The sequence below is a fragment of the Palaemon carinicauda genome, chromosome 27 (genome assembly GCF_036898095.1).
Source record: "Palaemon carinicauda isolate YSFRI2023 chromosome 27, ASM3689809v2, whole genome shotgun sequence".
Lineage (NCBI taxonomy): Eukaryota > Metazoa > Arthropoda > Malacostraca > Decapoda > Palaemonidae > Palaemon > Palaemon carinicauda.
The window spans coordinates 89,324,883-89,348,714 of record NC_090751.1 but is presented as its reverse complement, the minus strand read 5'-3'; the positions used below and the strand labels follow the sequence as shown (position 1 = coordinate 89,348,714).

Here is a 23,832-nt window from a genome sequence, read left to right as displayed (position 1 = left end):
TATCCTTATGGAAGCTATTGCCGACGTGTGTTTATATGCTCGGCAACGTCTACACTTTCAGCGTTATTGGCTACATCCTCTACATGAATGTCTTGAGCACATATCAGCTGGTCCTCATGTTTCCAACTTTCTGCAACTGCGGGTCCTGCTGCTACTCTTTCATCCTTATATTAAAAAGGTCCGGTCAGATGGCCAAGTACTTCACCATCATCGACGAAGAGGGCGCCACCAACAGAATGACCCGTTACACGCCCATCTGGTTCTTTCCCATGTTGATATACTCGACCGTTTTCACGGCGATGCTCGTTGTTTCCGACAAGATTATCCCTTCGGAGTACTCGTGCGCCATGATTTACCCGACGTTTATCGGGACGTTTCTGCCTGCCTTCTTGGACATCTATATTTTCTCCTTTATAAGGATGATCATCAGTTCCCTCGAGAAGCTCGGCCGAAGTGTCCAAAACACAGAGCATTGGACGGAAGAAACGGTAATTTCCGTCGCGAAGAAGTGGATACGAATTCACGGATTTCTGGACACGAGCAACAAGGTCAGTTGTTGTCAATTAAGGATTATCTATATCCGCTACTCTATTTGCAGACTTAGTGTAAGATAAATGAAACTTGGTGTATTTGATAAAAGCCTCATGTTTTTTTTTTTTTTTTGCGAGTCTAGCTAACCCTCTCGATTAAGTTAAGAATTCTAATAAATGTTGAAAATGTATAGCTAACATCCAAACTAGTTAGAAAGTCTAAAATAAAGTAATACAATAATAGTGCTTCATCCCATATCCCCCATATGAATCTTGAGCATGCTTCTAATTATCGAGATATCCCATTGAAGTACCAAAACGATTTCCAATAGAACTGAACCGAAAAACAAAACTAAGCTACACATAAATGCTAAAAGTATCCAAAGGTCTTGGTTGAATCATTTTTTTCCTTTGAACTTACTTTGCAAGTCTTTCAGATCTAATAGTGAACTGTTTTTAATTGAAACTTGGTGTATTTGAGGAATTTTTTTTTTAAATGTTTAGCTAATCCTCTCGACTTAAAATTTTATGTTGAAAACATCTCGCTAACATCGCCAACATTCCCTTTGTTTTGCTTTGGGTCAATATATTAACATCTTTTTTTTTTTTTTCAGATTCGTGAAATTACTTCCGTATTCTTTTTTTTTTTTTTTTTTTTTTTTTTTTACATCGATGATGTAAACCAAATTAAATTTCATTAGTAACCATCGTCAATATATTTGGATAATAGGCCTACCTAGACAGGGGTAGTAAAAACGTGAAGATTTGCCCAAATTTTTGAAATACATTTTAGATACAGTGATATTTTTCTTTTCCTTCTGAAAACATCAGTGTCTCTTTCAAATGAAATATTTTTAAAGTCATAAGCTTCAAGACAACGAACATACAGAAGAGAAACGAAACATTATTATAATCATCATCATTATTATTATTATTATTATTATCATTATTATTATTATTATTAGTAGTAGTAGTAGTAGTAGTAGTAGTAGTAGTAGCAAAGCTACAAACGTAATTGGAAAAACAGAATGCTAGAGGCACAACGGAAAACAACCCAGTGAGGAAGAAAAAAAAATAATAACAATGATGATAATAACAATAAGGATAATAACAATAGTTATTATTATTATTATTATTATTACCCAAGCTACAAACCTAGTTAGAAAAACATTACACACATTAAAATAGATCAATCATTTATAAACTATTATTATCATTACAATCAGTACTATTATTATTATTATTATTATCATTATTATTATTATTATTATTATTTAACTTTCCCCTCAGATATTCTCTTACGTATTACACGTCCGCCTGGTGATGTTCATCCTGAAGGGGATGCTGTTCATGTACTCTCTCAGCCTAATGAAGGAAGACATTGGGGATCCTTACTTGGTCACCGTCACCATTTCTGGCGTGAACGAAGTCACCTTGAGGATTTTCCTCATCTGCAAACTGGGGAATGACGTCGTACGAGCGGTGGGTTAAAAAAAAAAAAAAAAAAAAATTGTTTCTAGGTCAAGGTAAAATATTCCAACACTGACCTTGTGTGGGATAGTGTCTCTTTAAGGTGGAACAACGTCGTAGGAGCGATGGGGTAAAAAAAGAAAAAAAAAACAAGTTTCTAGGTTAAGGTTACAGATTCCAGCACTGACCTTGTGTTAGATGGAGTGTCTTTAAGGTGAGGAAATTTATGGCACTTATACTATAGGACTCTTGTTGATATTTTAGATAGGATCGTTATCTCTCTCTCTCTCTCTCTCTCTCTCTCTCTCTCTCTCTCTCTCTCTCTCTCTCTCTCTCTCTCTCTCTCTCCTTCCTTTACCAGAGAAGGATCTTGTAAAGATTTTAGATACCAGCTCTTTTAACAGCATTCAAGGACATAAGATAGTTTTAATGAGCGATGTCAAATGATAAGTTATGAATTTACAATATACAATATTTTACTAGTTTTTCCTTGATTATTAGCTATCGTAAAATAGGCGCTATCTAATTTTCTCTCAATTTTGTTGTGAATTAATCTACCTTTTCTTTAGATGAAAGTCTAAATTATCTTTCATTAAAAATACTTTGCCTAAATACAAGTTACATCTGACTTTCTCATAGCTCTTGAAATTTTTCCCGCCGTTATCCTTACATTAAGGGGTCGGTTGCCTGATGCGCCCTCTCCAATGCCTCTTCTTCCATCAAACCTCTTCTCTCCATATCATCCTTCACCTTATCTCGCCATCTAATTCTTTGTCTCCCTCTTGATCTTCTCTCCCAACAGGTTCCTTCCATGCTCTCCTCACTCCTTCCATCTATTCTCATCAAGTGCCCACGCCATCTCAGTCGTGACACACTAATCATTTCCGTAATCTTTATCACGCCTGCCATTCTTCTTATGTCACCATTTTCTAATCTTTCAAACAGTGGCATTCCCATAATCCACCTCAACATTCTTATCTCTGTTCTCTTAAGCTTTGATTCCTCTTTTTCGTCTTGGAGTCTACGTTTCCGATTCATACATTAACACTGGTCTTATTACCGTGTTATAGATCATGACTTTTAGCTTGATTGGTATTTTCATATTACATGCCACTCCTGCTACTTCCCTGCACTTCCCCTAGGCTGCTGTTACCCTATTCTCAACTTCATCCTCACATCCTCCCTCCTGATTTACAGTAGATCCTAAAGTATCTAAATTGTTCTACCTCTTTTATAACTGATCCTCTGATTTCAAGCACAGCTACCCTGTTCCTATCTTCCTTACTGTTTACTTAGTTTCAGTCTTATTCACATTTACCCTTAAGCCACCCTTCTCAAAAGTTTTTGCCACTCAACAACCCTTCTCTGTATATAAGTCTTCCTCATTTCGAATGGCAATCACCAATTCATCTGCATATAGCAACTCCAACAACTCTTCATTTCTAATCTCTTCACTTGACACGTCCATGACCAGCACAAATAAAAAACGGACTTATGTTGACCCTTGGTATAATCCAACACTACCTTCAAAGGTTTCTGTTTCTCCAACAGTTGTTATTAGTTTTGTCCTTGTTCTTTTGTACATCATCTCTACCATTCTAACCAACTTCTCCGGGACTTTCCTCTTTGTCAAGCACCAAAACATCACTTTTCTTCGTATTCTATCATAGATAAGCCTTCTCTACATCGTACAAAAGCACAGAAGAGCTTCTGGTTTCCCTCTTGTCTAATTTTCCTGCAGCTGCCTTACTATACAGATGGCAGCCTCAGTACCATTACCCCTCATGAACCCATACTGTAGTTCCCAAATCTTCACAACCTCTCATCTAGTACCCTCTCGAAAACTTTCATACCATGCTCTGTTAGTTTACTTCCTCTGTAGTTATCACATTCCATGACATCACCTGTCTGCTTATAGACACCATTATACTCCCCCATGTTGCTCTTAATAAATCCATTCTTCCACTTTTGTAGCTAGTATCTTGACCATTATAGCTTGAAACTTTGATGGGCTTGGTGGTTTACCATTTTTCATTTTACTCGATGCCTACTTCACTTCTGTCTTCCGCATCTCTATCACTGGCCCCTCCACCCTTTGTGCTTCTACCAGTTCCTCTCTCTCTCTCTCTCTCTCTCTCTCTCTCTCTCTCTCTCTCTCTCTCTCTCTCTCTCTCTCTCTCTCTCTCTCTCTCTTTCATTATTCAATAGTTGTTTAAAATATTCTCTCCATATCTTCTTAAAGTCTTCATCCCATATAAGAGTTATGAGGTCCTTTGACTGGCCAGACAGTAGGTCATTGGATCCTTTTCTCTGGTTACGGTTCACTTTCCCTTTGCCTACACACACACTGAATAGTGGTTCTCCTCTGTCCTCATACTCCTGACAACGCTGAGATTACCAAACAATTCTTCTTCACCCAAGGGGCTAACTACTGCACTGTAACTGTTCAGTGGCCACTTTCCTCTTGTTATGGGTAGAAGAGACTCTTTACCCATGGTAAACAGCTTTTCTAAGAGAAGGACACTCCAAAATCAAACCATTGTTCTCTAGTCTCGAGTAGTGCCATAGCCTCTGTACCATGGTCTTCCACTCTCTTGGGTTAGAGTTCTCTTGCTTGAGGGTACACTCGGGCATGCTTTTCTATCTAATTCATCTTCTGGTTTTTATTAAAGTTTTTATAGTTTATACAGGAAATATTTATTTTAATGTTGTTACTGTTCTTAAAATATCTTATTTTTCCTTGTTTCCTTTCCTCACTGGATATTTTCTCTGTTGGGGCCCCTGGGGTTATTGCATCCTGCTTTTCCAGCTAGGGCTGTAGTTTAGCAAGTAATAATAATAATATTAAAACACAATACATTTCCATCTCTATCCTTGATGACTCTTAGTTGCCCCAAATATTTTTGTTTGCCTATTCCTCAAATTTAAAACCTCATAGATATAATTTTCTCTTTCTCTTGTTCCTAACATTACATACAACTGCTTTACCTACTTTCCTCCTCGATTTTTTTCCCTATTATCTGTGGCGTTTCTTTGCACCGTGTGTGTATGCCTTACTTTATTCAATGCCTTTGATTTTCTTTTCAATGACTCATGTACATCTCTCTCCCACCACCAATTTTCTCCTTTCGACACACTATATCGCTGGTTCTTCTTACATCACTTAAAATAAATAGTTTAAATAACACAAATCCAGAATAAATAATGTTTTCTTTAGTATCCCATTGAAATCCCCTCTTCGATATCTAGAGAGAACGGCTGACCATTTACTGAACTAGGCGTTATCTAAAGTAAATGTGTTGCATATTACACTGACGTTATCTAGTGAGCACTAAAATCGTTGTGTGATTTTCTCAAATATTGACCATTAACTTGCTGATAAGGGAGGTGGTTGATATATTCGGCAGTTCACATTCCACCTGCCACGACATGTAATTGGTAATTTTAAGGAGTATATAATCCCCAGGGTTCCAAGTCGAGTTTCAATCATATTAATCTTCCTACGGTGATTTAATTCTCAAGGGCTCAAGAAAACGAGCAATAGGCCTACCAAATTTTCGTCTATATGTTAAGGTTCTTTTTTTTTTTTTTTTTTAAGATCACACAATATACGAAATACAATGAAAAACCCAAGCAACGTTGAATGAGATGAAAGGCAGATCAACAATCGTTTTTACATCATAAAAGTGGTCTAGTGATGGAAAATTTTCTCTAGTCGCGTTTTGGCGGGAAATAGTCAATCATGTACTATAGTCCCAATTCTTTTAGCGAGGCATATTTGCACAGACTCACAGCGGTGCCCTTTTAGCACGGAAAAGTTTCCTGATCGCTGATTGGTTGGACAAGATAATTCTAACCAATCTGCGATCAGGAAACTTTTCCGAGCTAAAAGGGCACCGCTGCGAGTCTGCAAATCTGCCTCGCTAAAAGAAATGGACTGCTACACTTAAGTTGGTGTAGATACTGCACCATAAACAATTCAACTGTTTTATAAATACAAAGCGTCTGTCATCACTATTGTATACTTTTAGCAATAGTATACTTTTGATTTTCTTATAACCCAGTCCTAACTTGATCTCCCGCCTTATCTTAAATACGTATGGAATAAGGGTTGCAGTACTACATTGGATCCTTCTCTCAGGTTACGGCTCATTTTGTCTTTGCCTACACATACACCGAATTGACTGGTCTATTCTTTCCACATTCTTCTGTCCTCAAATACCTGACAACTCTGAGATTACCAAACAATTATTGACTTAAGGGGTTAACTAATGCAATGTAATGGTTCAGTTGCTACTTTCCTTTTGGTAAGGGTAGAAGAGACTCTAGCTGTGACAAGCGGCTCTTCTAGAAGGACACTCCAAAATCAAACCATTGTCCTCTAGTCTTGGGTAGTGTCATAGCCTCTGTACCATGGTCTTCCACTGTCTTGGATTAGAGTTCTCTTGCTTGAGGGTTCACGCGGGCACGCTGTTCTATCTTATTTCTCTCTATCCTGCTTTTTAAGGTTTTAATGGTTTATATATGAAAGATCTAATTTAATGTTCTTACTTTTCTTAGTATATTTCATTTTGATTGTTTATTACTTCACTTGTAGTTTTTTTTTCCTTGTTTCATTTCCTCACTAGGCTATTTTTACCCTGTTGGCCCTTTGTCTTATAGAATCTTGCTTTCCCAATTAGAATAATAATAATAATAATAATAATAATAATAATAATAATAATAATAATTTTCTGTTCTGCTACCATCAAATCATAAGCCTAACCCGATTTATTCTTATTTCTATATCTACTATAAGGAATGCTGGCAAACTAAACTATGAGATAAAATTACTAAGATGTTTAAAGAAACAACCACTATATATAACTATTCTGTCATCGCCAGTCAATAATTGGGTAAATATAGTTTACAACATATCTGGATTCGAGACATCAATATATCATTAATGTATAAAAAAAAGGTTTGTTTTTCCATCGAGTCAGTATATATTTCCTTTTATATAAAAAGTGGATAGGTTTAGTGATAATAGGACCCTAAGACGAAGGGGGGGGGGGGGGAGGGAAAACACACCAATAATACAGACCTGTAACCTAACTTACCACATCCCTAACCTAACCTAGGACAGGCACTTCTTACTAATTTACGTATGGAAGTCACTGTGATCTTTGCTGTAACCTAACCAGACCTGTGAAGCCGTGCCACTTGGCAAACATTTAATAAAGTACATATCTCCTTAGGCTAGGCATATTTCCCTTACCTTATTCAAAATTGAGTGGCAGAAGCTGACTCGCCTTTCTATGAGAATTACATATTGTATCAAGTAAAAGTCGACAATTCACATCACAGTACTAAATTACAATACTTGAAGCTGGTTATCTCAAAATAACTAAGAATGCGAGGCTTCGAATCATCGAATTGACCAAAAATTTACCAAAAAAAAAATGAAGTTAACAGAGCACTCATACAACGTCCACCATACGCAAATCATTGATGTCAACTGAAGCCTGGAATTATGTTTAATGTTATCACGCTTATATTCTAAAATCGTAGTTTTTGACTGCACAATTCTTACCATCAAATTTATCTTTCAAGACGGTAGTACAAGAAACATTTCTTGAGACTAGAACTATGTAAACTAGACTGCTCAGATACATCATGGTATTATACCTTTAGTTAACGGTGGCGTAAGAACATGGCAACTTTCCCTATTTCCTTTCTATTCAAAAACCAATCCTTGGAAAATATTTCATCTACTTTTTCTTGCACTTTCTGTAATGGCATTTCAAAATAGTGTTATGTCCTGGGAATTGGGTGGGGATTGGCTACCAAGAGTAAAGTAAGACCTGTTCTGTGAACACTGATAGTCAGAACTGCCAGTTAGTTATCTACCAATGTTTCAATAAGTTAGTGAATAAAAAGACGACTGCAGCAAATGTCTTTATGTTGAACAGGCTGACAAAATTATTTTATAGTACATATATGAAATATCTCTTTTGATGTTCCGGTTTTTAATATATTTTATTCTAATAATTCATTATTTCTCATATCGTTTTTTGATTTCCATATTTCTTTTCCATACTGTGCTGTTTTTCCCTGTTGTAGCCCTTGGTCTTATAGCATCTAGCTTTTCCAACTAGGTTTGTACCTTAGCTAGTAATAGTAATAATAATAATAATAATAATAATAATAATAATATGTGAATGAAGTTTGATTGTTTAGTTAAGTATATCTTATTACATCAAATTATAGATGCCATACTGAAAATGTTTTAAAATTCAAGTTACTTCTATGAAAAACCAATATTAAATCCTCAGGCGTAGTTTTCAGAAATTGTTCAATTTTTACTTTTTTTTTTTTAATCACCAACTGTAATGTCTATTACTAACATAATATAAAATTTAGTTATTGCAAAAAAAAAAAAAAAAAAAAAAAAAAAAAAAAAAAAAAAAAAAAAAAAAAAAAAAAAAAAACTATGATATAATAAAGGCCCTTGATCTTTGAACAAATTCACAACAATGAAAATTTTTCTCCAGAACGAAGACATAATCTACGCCGTCCGAGCAGTTGTGTTGAATCAGGGTGCCGGAAGTGACGAAGAGAAACTGACGGTAGAAAATGATGCTACAGAACCTAGGGAACACGTGATGAACGAAAATTCAAATTCAGACAAAAAGCCTCTGGAAGACGATTCAGTCACAACTGCTGACTGCTTAGGCCTATCCACCGAATACCCAAAGGACTGTAACAGCAGTGTTCTCCGATGTAAGACCGGAAGAAATAGCTACAAGGATGGGCAAACATTAGGATTGCAAAACACTAGTTTGCAGAATTTCCTGTCCCGCTTAGAGGCTCAGCCTATGGTGGTGGAAATATGGGGATTCGAACAGTAAGTCAGACTAAATGAACAAAGTTTATCAATAAATTTTGCTTGAGCTAGATTTGTTCTTGAATACGTTATGCATATCAAAGCAACAAAAGCCAATTAAACTACTCAATTCTAAGGATTACAAAATATTGTTTTGACTTTTCATATTATTGCGACTTAATACCTTGACCAATAGACGTCTAAAGTATCTTTAGTTTTAGTATTGGTCAAGAAATCTTAAGAGACAGTGAACAATCCAATTACTAGCAACCACCAAATGAACATACAATAATAACTTCGATATCATATATCTGAATGGAGTTGTTCAGAAATTTCTGATGAAAAGTAAAACACCAGTTTAACTCAGCCTTTTATCATCAATAATTATATAATCCAATTAGGCCTAGTATATGAAACCTACAAGACTTATTCTAAAGTCTTTATTCATTCACTGCTGTCAGTGTGGGGGTAAAATGCTAATACATTTCTTCTCTGTTTCTTTTATTTTTGCAGTCTGTCCTCAGCCACATTCAGTAACCACGTCAGCCGTATATTGACTTATCTGGTGGTGCTGCTTCAACTGAATCAGAGATAAAATCTTTAGGAAAAAAATATATTTGGCGATTTCAGGGTCATTATCATAATCATTACTAAGGTTGTTCGTGTTGTTGTGTTCAGTTTTTCATTAATAGGCCTACTATTAATACCACAGTTTGCATGCCATTGAGTTTCAACATTGGCCTACATTTCTTAATATTTTCATATTAGCTACTGTAAACAATTAAAGTTCTAATTATAATTATTTATTATTTTACTTATGCCTCTTGTTTAAGGTAATTAGATGCCTAGGGCACCAGCCACGCGTTGAGATACTACCGCTAGAGAGTTATTGGGTCCTTTGACTGACCAGACAGTACTACACTGGACCCCTCTCTTTGATTAAGACTCATTTTGTCTTTCCCTACACATCCACAGAATAGTCTGGCCTATTCTTTCCGCATTCTCCCCTATCCGCATACACCTGACAGAATAAAAATCTATGTGAAACAAATGCTTAAATGAGCGATGGTAACTCTATTTTCAATCCCATATTATGGATGGTTTTAACAATTTTATAATGTTTAATAATAACAATCTTGATAATTTTAATAATGATGATAATTTTATTAATTTTAATGATATTAAAAGTTTTAATAATATTTTTTTTCAAGTATTTGCCCACAAATATTGTAATTTTCAATATCGATTTAATTTGTTTTACCTCAGGATAACATACATAAAAGGGAATTTACACACACACACACACACACACACACACACACACACACACACACACATATATATATATATATATATATATATATATATATATATATATATATATATATATATATATATATATACTCACATTTCCAAAAAAGTTCTTCGCTCAACGGTTAACTAAGGCAATGTAATTTTTTCAGTGGCTACTTTCCTCTTGGTAAGGGTAAGCAGCTCTTCTAGGAAACGGACACTCTAAAATCAAACCATTGTTCTCTGGTCTTGGGTAGTGCCATAGCATCTGTAACATGGCCTTTCACTGTCTTGAATTAGAGTTCTCTTGGTTGAGGGTACACTCGGGCTTGCTGTTCTATCTTATTTCTCTTTCTTTTACCTTTATTTTTTTATTTTTGGGCGGAATTCTTTATGGTTTATATGTGAAGGATCTAGTTTAATGTTACTGTTCTTGAAAATTTTTATTGTTTATTGTTTGATTGTTTATTCTTCCCTTGTAGGGTTACTTTTCTCTGTTGGAGCCCTTGGGCTTACAGCATCTCGTTTTTCTAACTACGGTTATAGCTTAGCTTGTAATAATAACAATTATAATAACACCCATAAAGACTAACCAAAACTAGGAATATATACAAAGAATTGCCCCAATCGAAAGAAAATAGGCCAAGATCTAGTCTGACCCCATAAGTTCTGACTTATTGTTATTAGAAATGTTACAATTTTATAATCATTATCAGTGAAAAAAAGGCTACAAATCTTCATAGAATGCTTTGGGAAAATAGACAATAGAGACTTTGAAGGAAATTTCTATTAGGTTGGAGAAAGTGAATGCACCATAGTTGCTGAATCCCTTAATAGAGATCTAGCTAAAATCAGAGCATGGTGTAAATTATGGGGAATGAAGTTGAATCATAACCAAACTCAACATATGATTGTAAGCAGGTCAAGGACAGGGGTTCCTCAACATCTTGAGCTCTACATTGATAATGTTACTATAGCTGTACTGTATAGCAACTTCCTTAAAGTTTTATTTGTGAATCGTGATTGCAAATTTACTTCTGAGAAACACATTTGATCTATTCTTCTTCAATTGCAAAAAAATTGGCTTATTGAGCGACTTAAGATTTTCGGTGATCAATATATTTCCTAACACCAAAATTATCTGTTATTTTCCGCAAGTTAACATGAAGCGGTTCTTTCAGCGCTTGTTGGAGAATTGGTAATGTTACTACATGCGTTTGTGGTAGCTCAAGTACAGCTGATTACCGCCCAATTTCCGTAACTCTCATACTACCTAAAGTTTTTGAACGTCTTTTAGCAAAACGTATAAATATGTTTGCTGGTGGTAATCATTTGTTCCCTAGTTTGCAATTTGGCTTCCATAAAAGCCTTGGAGCATGAGATGCCCCTCTTACAATCTCCAATACTGTACAGATATCCCTTGATTGTGGTCAAGAAGTTCGTGTGATTGGCTATGATTTTAGTGCTGCCTTTGACCGTGTTAATCATGAAGCCTTTGTTTTCAAACTCAAACAGTTGGGAGTGGATGGGTCGTTTCTTAGAATCATTATTGAATTTTTAAGGAATAAATTGCAGAGTTGTTGTTGAGGAGCACCATAGTGAGTACATCTGGTGTTCCTCAGGATAGTGCTCTTAGCCTATTAATTTTCATACTATATACACATGACATGTGGTTTGGACTAGAAAACAAGCTCGTTGCATATGCTACACTCTTTGCATCAATTCCATCTCCCGAATGTAGATCTGGGGTTATTGAATCCCGTAATAGAGATCTAGCTAAAATTAGTGCATGGTGCAAATTATGGGGCATGCAGTTAAATCCTAACAAAACTCAATGTAATATTGTAAGTAGGTCGAGGACGGTGGCTCCTCAACATCTGGATCTCAGCATTGATAATGTTTCTTTAACTCTGTAAAACTTTAAAAATTTCAGTTTTGATTTTGACAGAAAATTTACTTTTGAGGAACACATTATGTCTGTCTCTTCTACAATTGCACAAAAAATGGCTTATTGAGAAAGTCTTTTAAGATTTTTGGGGCTCCATCATTTCTGAAGAAGTGTTTTAATTCTTTCATTCTACCTTGTTTCGAGTATTATTCTCCGATCTGGTTTTAAGAGGCTGATCTCATCATAATTTGTTGGACAGGAACTTAAGGCCAGTAGATTTATTATTCCTAATAAAGATATTAATCTCTGACACATTCGTTCAATTAGTTCGCTATGCACGTTGCATAAGATTTTCCACAATTCTGACCATCCTTTGCATCCAGATCTTCCAGGACAGTTCCATCCTGTTCATATTAGGTATGCCGGTAATTCTAACAGCCCTTTCTATCATAAGGTTCCAAGCTACATAGTATTCTAGAAGCTTTATTCCAGCTGTGACCAGATTGTGGAATGATCTTCCAAATCAGGCAGTTGAATCGGTGGAACTTCAGATGTTCAAACATGCAGTGAATGTTTTTTATGTTGAACAGGCTGACATAACCCTCTCTTTATAGTTTATATATGACAGATCTATTCTAATGTTGTTACCAATCTTAAGATGTTTTCTGTTTATTATTTATTACTTTTCCTATAATTTATTTATTTATTTATTTTCTTTGAGAAGAAAGCCCTCAAAAGGATATTGTGAGTTAAATGGCAGGACAGGATTAGAAATGAAACTATAAGAGGCATTACTCGAGTGCCATATGTGGATGAGATCATGGTGAGGGGTAGATGGAGATAGTTTGGGCATGCTTTTCGCACTCCCCAAGTGAAATTAGTTCACTAAACTTTCAATTGGGCTCCACAAGGCACTAGAAGAGTTGGAAGGCACAGGCCTACATGGCTCAGGACTATGAAGAGCGAAGTAGATGATGAATGGAGAAATACTGATTTGAAAGCTCAAGATACAGACCACTGGCGAAATCTAACCAAGGCCCTTTGCGTCAATAGGCGTAGGAGATGATGACGATATATACATATATATATATATATATATATATATATATATATATATATATATATATATATATCTATATATATATACATATATGTATATATAATATATATATGCATATATAGATACATATATACAGTATGTATATATGTATATATATACATATTCTGTATATATAATATATACAGTATATGCATATATATATACATATATATGTATATGTATATGTATATGTAAATATATATATATATATATATATATATATATATATATATATATATATGTATATATATACATATATATATGTATATATATATATATACATATATATATATATATATATATATATGTATATATATATATATATATATATATATATATATATATATATATATATATATATATAAGCAACAGGATGTGGGTGTGTCTGTAATGCTTCATTTTCGCAGCTTTTCCTGACAGTTGAAATTATTTTCCAATCGGAAAAAGACGATCTTTTACCGTTACATCAATTTTTCCCAACGTAGTGAGTGAAGATAAAAATAGCGGGCTATTAGTGTCAGCCGTTACCTTTAAAAATATCCGAATAATGAGAGGAGCAAGATGTTAAATAATTACTACGGCCAATATATGTTGGTGGTCAGTGGGCCACGAAGTCATTGCTTTTTAAACAATGCTTGTTTATCCCAAGCTTTTTGTGAACGATTCACTAAATGCAAGATATTATCTAACGGTATATTGTTGCTAGCCGTCTTTTTTTTTTTTCTTTCGCTTAGTAATAAAAGTTCCTGTGGTTTTTATACTTTATTGTGATGCTTCTAATAATAAATACTTTATGTTATAAATTCAAACTTTACACTACAGTCCTTAGTTATATTGCAAGCTACCCTACCTCTCTAATGTTCTCTAATGGGAATACACATGCTATGGAGATAGCCAATGTACCAATGTTCTACATCTAAGATGGGAAGAAAGTTACATCACTGGGATTGCAAATTTCGCCAACACAAATAATGTAGCCGAGGGATCTGACGAGATAACTGTCGATATGTTACTTCCTAAAAAACAATTTACAATTTTTTTGTCAACATGGTCATAAACCAGGTCAGATATTTGTCCACATGGTTATAACCAGGGAAGCAATCAGTCATTGTTGTCATAATCAGGGTAGATATTTGTCAACATGGTCACAATCCGGTCATATATTTACCAAAATTGTCCTCATCAATAAAGATATCTGTTAAATTGTCATAACCAGGTCAGATATTTGTCGACATGGTCATAACCATGGAAGAAATCAGTTATCATTGTCCTAATCAGGTTAGATATTTGTCATCATGATCATAACCCAGTAAGATATTTGTCCACATGATCATAATCAGGGAAAAAATAAGTCATCATTGTCACAAACAGGTTGGATATTTGTCAACATGGGCATAACCAGGTCAGATATTTGTCCATATGATCATGATCAGGGAAAAAATCAGTCATCACTGTCACAACCAGGGTAGATATTTGTCAACATGGTCATAACCAAGTCAGATATTTGTCCATATGATCATAATCAGGGAAGTAATCAGTCATCATTGTCACAACCAGGTTAGATATTTGTCAACAGGGTCATAACCAGGTCAGATACTTGTCAATATGATCATAATCGGGGAAGAAATCAGTCGTCATTGTCACAACCATGTTAGATATTTGTCAATATGGTCATAACCAGGTCAGATATTTGTCAATATGATCATAATCGGGGAAGAAATCAGTTGTCATTGTCACAACCATGTTAGATATTTGTCAATATGGTCATAACCAGGTCAGATATTTGTCAATATGATCATAATCAGGGAAGAAATCAGTCGTCATTGTCACAACCAGGTTAGATATTTGTCAACAGGGTCATAACCAGGTCAGATATTTGTCAATATGATCATAATCAGAGAAGAGATCAGTCATCATTGTCACAACCAGGTTAGATATTTGTCAACAGGGTCATAACCAGGTCAGATACTTGTCAATATGATCATAATCAGGGAAGTAATCAGTCATCATTGTCACAACCAGGTTAGATATTTGTCAACAGGGTCATAACCAGGTCAGATACTTGTCAATATGATCATAATCAGGGAAGAAATCAGTCGTCATTGTCACAACCAGGTTAGATATTTGTCAACAGGGTCATAACCAGGTCAGATATTTGTCAATATGATCATAATCAGGGAAGTAATCAGTCATCATTGTCACAACCAGGTTAGATATTTGTCAACAGGGTCATAACCAGGTCAGATACTTGTCAATATGATCATAATCAGGGAAGTAATCAGTCATCATTGTCACAACCAGGTTAGATATTTGTCAACAGGGTCATAACCAGGTCAGATATTTGTCAATATGATCATAATCGGGGAAGAAATCAGTTGTCATTGTCACAACCATGTTAGATATTTGTCAATATGGTCATAACCAGGTCAGATATTTGTCAATATGATCATAATCAGGGAAGAAATCAGTCGTCATTGTCACAACCAGGTTAGATATTTGTCAACAGGGTCATAACCAGGTCAGATATTTGTCAATATGATCATAATCAGGGAAGTAATCAGTCATCATTGTCACAACCAGGTTAGATATTTGTCAACAGGGTCATAACCAGGTCAGATACTTGTCAATATAATCATAATCAGGGAAGTAATCAGTCATCATTGTCACAACCAGGTTAGATATTTGTCAACAGGGTCATAACCAGGTCAGATATTTGTCAATATGATCATAATCGGGGAAGAAATCAGTTGTCATTGTCACAACCATGTTAGATATTTGTCAATATGGTCATAACCAGGTCAGATATTTGTCAATATGATCATAATCAGGGAAGAAATCAGTCGTCATTGTCACAACCAGGTTAGATATTTGTCAACAGGGTCATAACCAGGTCAGATATTTGTCAATATCATCATAATCAGGGAAGAGATCAGTCATCATTGTCATAACCAGGTTGAATAGTTGTCAACATGGTCATAACCAGGTCAGATATTTGTCAATATTATCATAATCAGATAAGAAATCAGTTATCATTGTCACAACCAGGTTAGATATTTGTTAACATGGTCATAACCAGGTCAGATATTTGTCCATATGATCATAATCAGGGAAGAAATCAGCCATCATTGTCATAACCAGGTTAAATATTTGTCAACACGGACATAACCAGATCAGATATTTATCAAAATGATCATAATCAGGGAAGAAATCAGTTATCATTGTCACAACCAGGTTAGATATTGGTCAACATGGTCATAACCAGGTCAGATATTTGTCCATATGATCATCATCAGGGAAGAAATCAGTCATCATTGTCACAACCAGGTTAGATATTTGTCAACAGAGTCATAACCAGGTCAGATACTTGTCAATATGATCATAATCAGGGAAGAAATCAGTCATCATTGTCATAAACACCTTGGATATTTGTCAATATGGTCATAAACAGGTCAGATATTTGTCAATATGATCATAATCAGGGAAGAAATCAGTCGTCATTGTCACAACCAGGTTAGATATTTATCAACATGGTCATAACCAGGTCAGATATTTGTCCATATGATCATAATCAGGGAAGAAATCAGCCATCATTGTCATAACCAGGTTAAATATTTGTCAACACGGACATAACCAGATCAGATATTTATCAAAATGATCATAATCAGGGAAGAAATCAGTTATCATTGTCACAACCAGGTTAGATATTGGTCAACATGGTCATAACCAGGTCAGATATTTGTCCATATGATCATCATCAGGGAAGAAATCAGTCATCATTGTCACAACCAGGTTAGATATTTGTCAACAGGGTCATAACCAGGTCAGATACTTGTCAATATGATCATAATCAGGGAAGAAATCAGTCATCATTGTCATAAACACCTTGGATATTTGTCAATATGGTCATAAACAGGTCAGATATTTGTCAATATGATCATAATCAGGGAAGAAATCAGTCGTCATTGTCACAACCAGGTTAGATATGTGTCAACATGGTCATAACCAGGTCAGATATTTGTCCATATGATCATAATCGGGGAAGAAATCGGTCATCATTGTCACAACCAGGTTAGATATTTGTCAAAAGGGTCATAACCAGGTCAGATACTTGTCAATATGATCATAATCAGGGAAGAAATCAGTCATCATTGTCACAACCATGTTAGATATTTGTCAATATGGTCATAACCAGGTCAGATATTTGTCAATATGATCATAATCAGGGAAGAAATCAGTCGTCATTGTCACAACCAGGTTAGATCTTTGTCAACAGGCTCATAACCAGGTCAGATATTTGTCAATATCATCATAATCAGGGAAGAGATCAGTCATCATTGTCATAACCAGGTTGAATAGTTGTCAACATGGTCATAAGCAGGTCATATATTTGTCAATATTACATAATCAGATAAGAAATCAGTTATCATTGTCACAACCAGGTTAGATATTTGTTAACATGGTCATAACCAGGTCAGATATTTGTCCATATGATCATAATCAGGGAAGAAATTAGTCATCATTGTCATAACCAGGTTAAATATTTGTCAACACGGACATAACCAGATCAGATATTTGTCAAAATGATCATAATCAGGGAAGAAATCAGTTATCATTGTCACAACCAGGTTAGATATTTGTCAACATGGTCATAACCAAGTCAGATATTTGTCAATATGATCATAATCAGGGAAGAGATTAGTCACCATTATCATAACCAGGTTCAATATTTGTCAACATGGTCACAATCAGGATAGATATTTGTCAATATTATCATAATCAGGGAAAAAATCAGTCATCATTGTCACAACCAGGTTAGATATTTGTCATCAAGGTTACAACCAGGTCAGATATTTGTCAATATGATCATAATCAGGGAAGAAAGCAGTCATTATTGTCATAAGCAGGTTATATATTTGTCAACATGGTCACAACCAGGTCAGATATTTGTCCATATGGTCATAGTCAGGGAAGAAATCAGTCATTATTGTCATAAGCAGGTTATATATTTGTCAACATGGTCACAACCAGGTCAGATATTTGTCCATATGGTCATAATCAGGGAAGAAATCAGTCATCATTGTCCTAACCAGGTTAGATACTTATCAACATGGTCAAAACCAGGTCAGATATTTGTCAATATGATCATAATCAGGGAAGAAAGCCGTCATTATTGTCATAAGCAGGTTATATATTTGTCAACATGGTCACAACCAGGTCAGATATTTGTCCATATGGTCATAATCAGGGAAGAAATCAGTCATCATTGTCCTAACCAGGTTAGATACTTGTCAACATGGTCAAAACCAGGTCAGATATTTGTCAATATGATCATAATCAGGGAAGAAAGCCGTCATTATTGTCATAAACAGGTTAGATACTTGTCAACATGGTCAAAACCAGGTCAGATATTTGTCAATATTATCATAATCAGGGAAGAAATCAGTCATAGTTGTTATAACCAGGTTGGATATTTGTCAACATGGTTATAACCATGTCAGATATTTATCAATATGATCATAATCAGGGAAGAAATCGGTCATCGTTGTCATAACCAGGTCAAATATTTGTCAATATGATCATAATCAGGGAAGAAATCAGTCATCATTATCATAACCAAGTTAGATATTTGTTAACATGGTCATAACCAGGTCAGATATTTGTCAATATGATCATAATCAGGGAAGAAATCAGTCATCATTATCATAACCAAGTTAGATATCTGTCAACATGGTCAAAACCAGGTCAGATATTTGTCAATATGATCACAATCAGGGAAGAAATTAGTCATCATTGTCATAACCAGGTTGAATATTTGTCAACATGAACATAATCAGGTCAAATACTTATCAATATTATCGTAATCAGGGAAGAAATCAGTCATAATTGTCATGTCATAAACAAGTTGGATATTTGTCAATATGATCATAATTAGGGAAGAAATCAGTCATCTTGTCATAACATTGGATATTTCGCAACATTGGCCATAACCAGGTCAGAGATTTGTCAATATGATCATAATCAGGGGAAAAAATCAGTCATCACCATCATTATCAGGTTAGATATTTGTCAACATGGTCATAACCAGGTCAGATATTTGTCCATATGATCATAATTTGGGAAGAAATCAGTCATCATTGTCATAACCAGGTTGGATATTTGTCAACATGGTCATAACCAGGTCAGATATTTGTCAATATTATCATTATCAAGGAAGAAATCAGTCATGACTGTCGTACCAGGTTGGATATTTGTCAATATGGTCATAACCAGGTCAGCTATTTGTTAATATGACCATAATCAGGGAAGAAATCAGTCATCATTATCATAACCAGGTTGGATATTTGTCAATATGGTCATAACCAGGTCATATATTTGTCAATGTTATCATAATCAGGGAAAAATGTCATCATCATCATAAGCAGGTTGCATATTTGTCAATATGGTCATAACCAGGTTAGATATTTGTCAATATTATTATAATCAGGGAAGAAATCAGTCATCATTGTCATAACCAGGTTGCATATTTGTCAACATGGTCATAACCAGGTCAGATATTTGTCAATATTATTATAATCAGGGAATAAATCAGTCATCGCTGTCATAACCAGGTTAAATATTTGTCAACACAGACATAACCAGGTCAGATATTTGTCAATGTTATCATAATCAGGGAAAAATCTGTCATCATCATCATAACCAGGTTGCATATTTGTCAATATGGTCATAACCAGGTCAGACATTTGTCAATATTATTATAATCAGGGAAGAAATCAGGCATCATTGTCATAACCAGGTTGCATATTTGTCAACATGGTTATAACCAGGTCAGATATTCGTCAATATGATCATAATCAGGGAATAAATCAGTCATCGCTGCCATAACCAGGTCAGATATTTGTCAAAACGATCATAATCAGGTAAAAAATAAGTCATCATTGGCATAATCACGTTGTATATTTGTCAACATGGTCATAACCAGGTCAGATATTTGTCAATATGATCATACTCGGGGAAGAAATCAGTCATCATTGTCATAATCAGGTTAGATATTTGTCAACATGGTCACAACCAGGTCAGTTATTTGTCAATATGATCATAATCAGGGAAGAAATCAGTCATTTTCATAACCAGATTGGATATTCGTCAACATGGTCATAACCAGATCAGATGTTTGTCCACGTGGTCATAACCAGGGAAGAAATCAGTCATCATTGTCATATTCAGGTTAGATATTTGTCAATATGGTCACAACCAGGTGAGATATTTACCAAAATTGTCCTGATCAATGAAAAGATCTGTTAAATTGTCATAAACAGGTCAGATATTTGTCAGCATGGTCATAACCAGGGAAGAAATCTGTTATCATTGTCATAATTAGGTTAGATATTTGTCATCATGGTCTTAGCCATGTCAAATATTTACCAAAATTGTTTAGATCATTGAAGAGATCTGTCAAAATTTTCCAAAACCAGGTCAGATATTAGTCAACATGGTCATAACCAGAATAGATGTTTGTGAAAAACTTTTATAAACAATCTGTAAATATATCAACTGGTTCATAACTATAGTTACTCATCAACATGTCAATAACAAGGTAAGACATTTGACCACACATACTCTTGACCGTGACAGAAATTTGTCAACATGTTCATATCCAGATGAGAAATTTATCATTTTCATAATTTTGTAAACAGGTTCATAGCTATAATATATAACCCAAACAACAGCTAATGTAAATTTTCATAATCAGAATAGAACGTCAGAAAACTATCACGCAAAAATTGCAGTGGCTTTAAGTTGTGGTAGTAGCCTACCAGAAACGTTCATGCTCGCAATCTGCTGGATGGGAGTTCGAGTTACGGCCAAGTTTGATAGTTTACAGTAGTGTCTGGAACCTCACTATGCTTGTGAGCTATGCTTATAGGGCTTGGGTAAGTGTATACAGTAGGTCTAACTGCTGAGTCGTTAGCAGTCATTGTCTGGCCTTCCCTGGTCCTAGCTTAGGCGCTGATCATACGTAGATATTATCGTTCTCTAAGGCTGTAAGACATTATCCTGTCCTAGCCTCTGCCATTCATGAGCGACATTTAAACATTTAAATGCTTATCCTTATAAAATCTTTACAAAGGGAACTTGTATAACTAGTGTCTGAAATTCGTGGGTGGTCACCCATCCAAGAAATGAACAAATTCAATATTGCTTAAAATAGAGGTTTATCATCTGACGTTAACAAATTAAATATTGAAATGCTAACGTAACATTTTAACGTAAAGGCATCATCTGAAAATATCAATATTTCAAACTCTCTCTCTCTCTCTCTCTCTCTCTCTCTCTCTCTCTCTCTCTCTCTCTCTCTCTCTCTCTCTCTCTCTCTCTCTCTTATTCAACTAAGAACCCACAAAACTGACAGGTGTTTCTTGCATTTAAAAGTAATATACGTCTACAATATAAGACCTAGAAGGATCTCAAGATATAAAATCTGAATAACTCACGAAACCTCAACTAATAATATAATCAAGTATATATATATATATATATATATATATATATATATATATATATATATATATATATACATATATGATAAATTTTGCACATTTAGACATGTTATTCATATTCAAATAAGCCATATATTTTTTATACATTACTGTCTGGATTTTCTTAACGACCTCGGGATCAGAGCCCCAGACGAAATCACACAAAGACAAGAGCTTGTGACCGGCCGGGAGTCGAACCCTGGTCCAGGAAACTTGTATAAACAGTGACTTACCACTTGGCCACGATATATATATATATATATATATATATATATATATATATATATATATATATATATATATATATATATATATATAAATTAGTGTACGCAGCCCGTGAAAATGTTGGCTAAATATCTAGTTAAATATAAGATGTTTAGACTTTGGATAGAGAAACACATACACCTGCACTTCGCATCCCTTCCCCCTTTCCTAACTACAATATACTAACTTGGGCAATTTGTGGGATATTGTTGTCCTCCGAGTGGTTGCCCGTCAGTGTAACAGTAAATATATATATATATATATATATATATATATATATATATATATATATATATATATATATATAATTATATATATATACACATATATATACCTACATATATATATACATACATACATACATACATATATATATATATATATATATATATATATATATATATATATATATATATATATATATATATATATATATTTATATATATATATAAACTTCGGAGAGAGAGAGAGAGAGAGAGAGAGAGAGAGAGAGAGAGAGAGAGAGAGAGAGAGAGAGAGAGAGAGAGAGAGGTAGGTCCACCTAGTGTCTCTAGGGGGCCGTGGTTTAAACACTACAGGATATGGGTCATATAAGCTTCGAGTCCAGAGCAGAGATGACCAAACGGTAGTTTCATCCTCAGGGATTATCTGACCTGGTTGTATTTCTTAGATTATTTCCTTCTTAATCCAAGTGTTCTTTCGTGGGTTACTATTTCTATAAACCTTTCCAAAGTCCTCTCTTCACTCTTTACGTAATTTTAAGGTCTAATGTGATAGTCAATCCCAACTCGAATTACTCGATGATACACTTGGCTATCATTTTCAGTAATCGCTCGTAATAGCACGAGTCTACAAAAATGGAAGCAAATTGACATTAAAGTTTCAGTAAACCTATTAGAAAATGATATAGAGAGAACTACCTATATGTTTTTAACAATCTTGATGCAATTCAACGGAATATGAATGTGATTTTCTTCCCTATTACTATTATTATTGTTAGTCATCTTTATTAAACATCTCAGGTGGCAGTGAAATAAATCCCCTTGACTGGACGTCTTTTCATAGCTGTGGGAAATACAGACTACAATAAACATACGCCTTTAATTCTATGGACCATGATACAAATTAATCCTTTCAACCATGAGGATCTTGCCCAATAAAGTTGCAAAGATTAAACGCTGAATAAACTATAATTATTTTACCTGTGTGGTTAACGTTTCTCTTTAAAAGTTTAAAGGAAACCCATGAATGGCAGAAGCAAGAGACAGGACAATGCTTTGGAGACTAACCATATATACGTATGATCAGACTTCCAAGTTCCCTCTCCATCAATCTATGACCAGAGAGGGCCAGGCAATGGCTGCTGATGACTCAGCAGGAAGAACTACAGGCTCCCCAAAACCCTCCACCCCTAGCTCACTCAGATGGTGAGGTTGCAGATACTACAAAAAATGATCGAAATTGAACGGGTATCGAACTCCCTTCCAGCAGATTGCCAGGTGGGGACGTTTCCAGTTGGCTAACACACTCCAGCATCCTCATCTCTCCATAGACCATTATAAAATACATATAGATACCAAAGAGTTTTAACCAGCTTCCAGAATCAAGCTCCTTAATTCCTACTGAAATCTACAATAAACATTAGCTGCCCAAATCAGGTTTTAAAAGTCAGAGGGAAACAAAAGACGATTTGGAATTCAAGAATTAAAACCTGGTGGTGGCGTTCTTGCCTGGTGATTGCCAGACTGGGATTCCAGTCCTGCTCAAACTTGTGAGGTATGATTGAGGGGGAGGTTGGCGGTGCCTATAGGTCTATCTGCTGAGTCATCAGCAGCCATTGCCTGGCCCACCTTGATCCTAGCTTGGATGGAAAGTGGGCTTGAGCG

At 35.0% G+C, this 23,832-nt stretch overlaps 1 protein-coding gene and 1 long non-coding RNA gene across 2 annotated transcripts in view; one reads left to right on the top strand and one right to left on the bottom strand.

The window, feature by feature from the left end:
- LOC137621243 (uncharacterized) overlaps nucleotides 1-9,475 on the top strand; it is a 28,002-nt gene extending 18,527 nt beyond the window's left edge. The window contains exons 2-3 of the long non-coding RNA XR_011040187.1: nucleotides 8,534-8,886; nucleotides 9,379-9,475. This is a non-coding gene — a long non-coding RNA (uncharacterized lncRNA). The remainder of the gene's footprint in view (nucleotides 1-8,533; nucleotides 8,887-9,378) is intronic.
- The window catches only part of LOC137620790 (Na(+)/citrate cotransporter-like), a 130,479-nt gene that overhangs the window by 86,588 nt on the left and 20,059 nt on the right, over nucleotides 1-23,832 (bottom strand). The window lies entirely within an intron of this gene.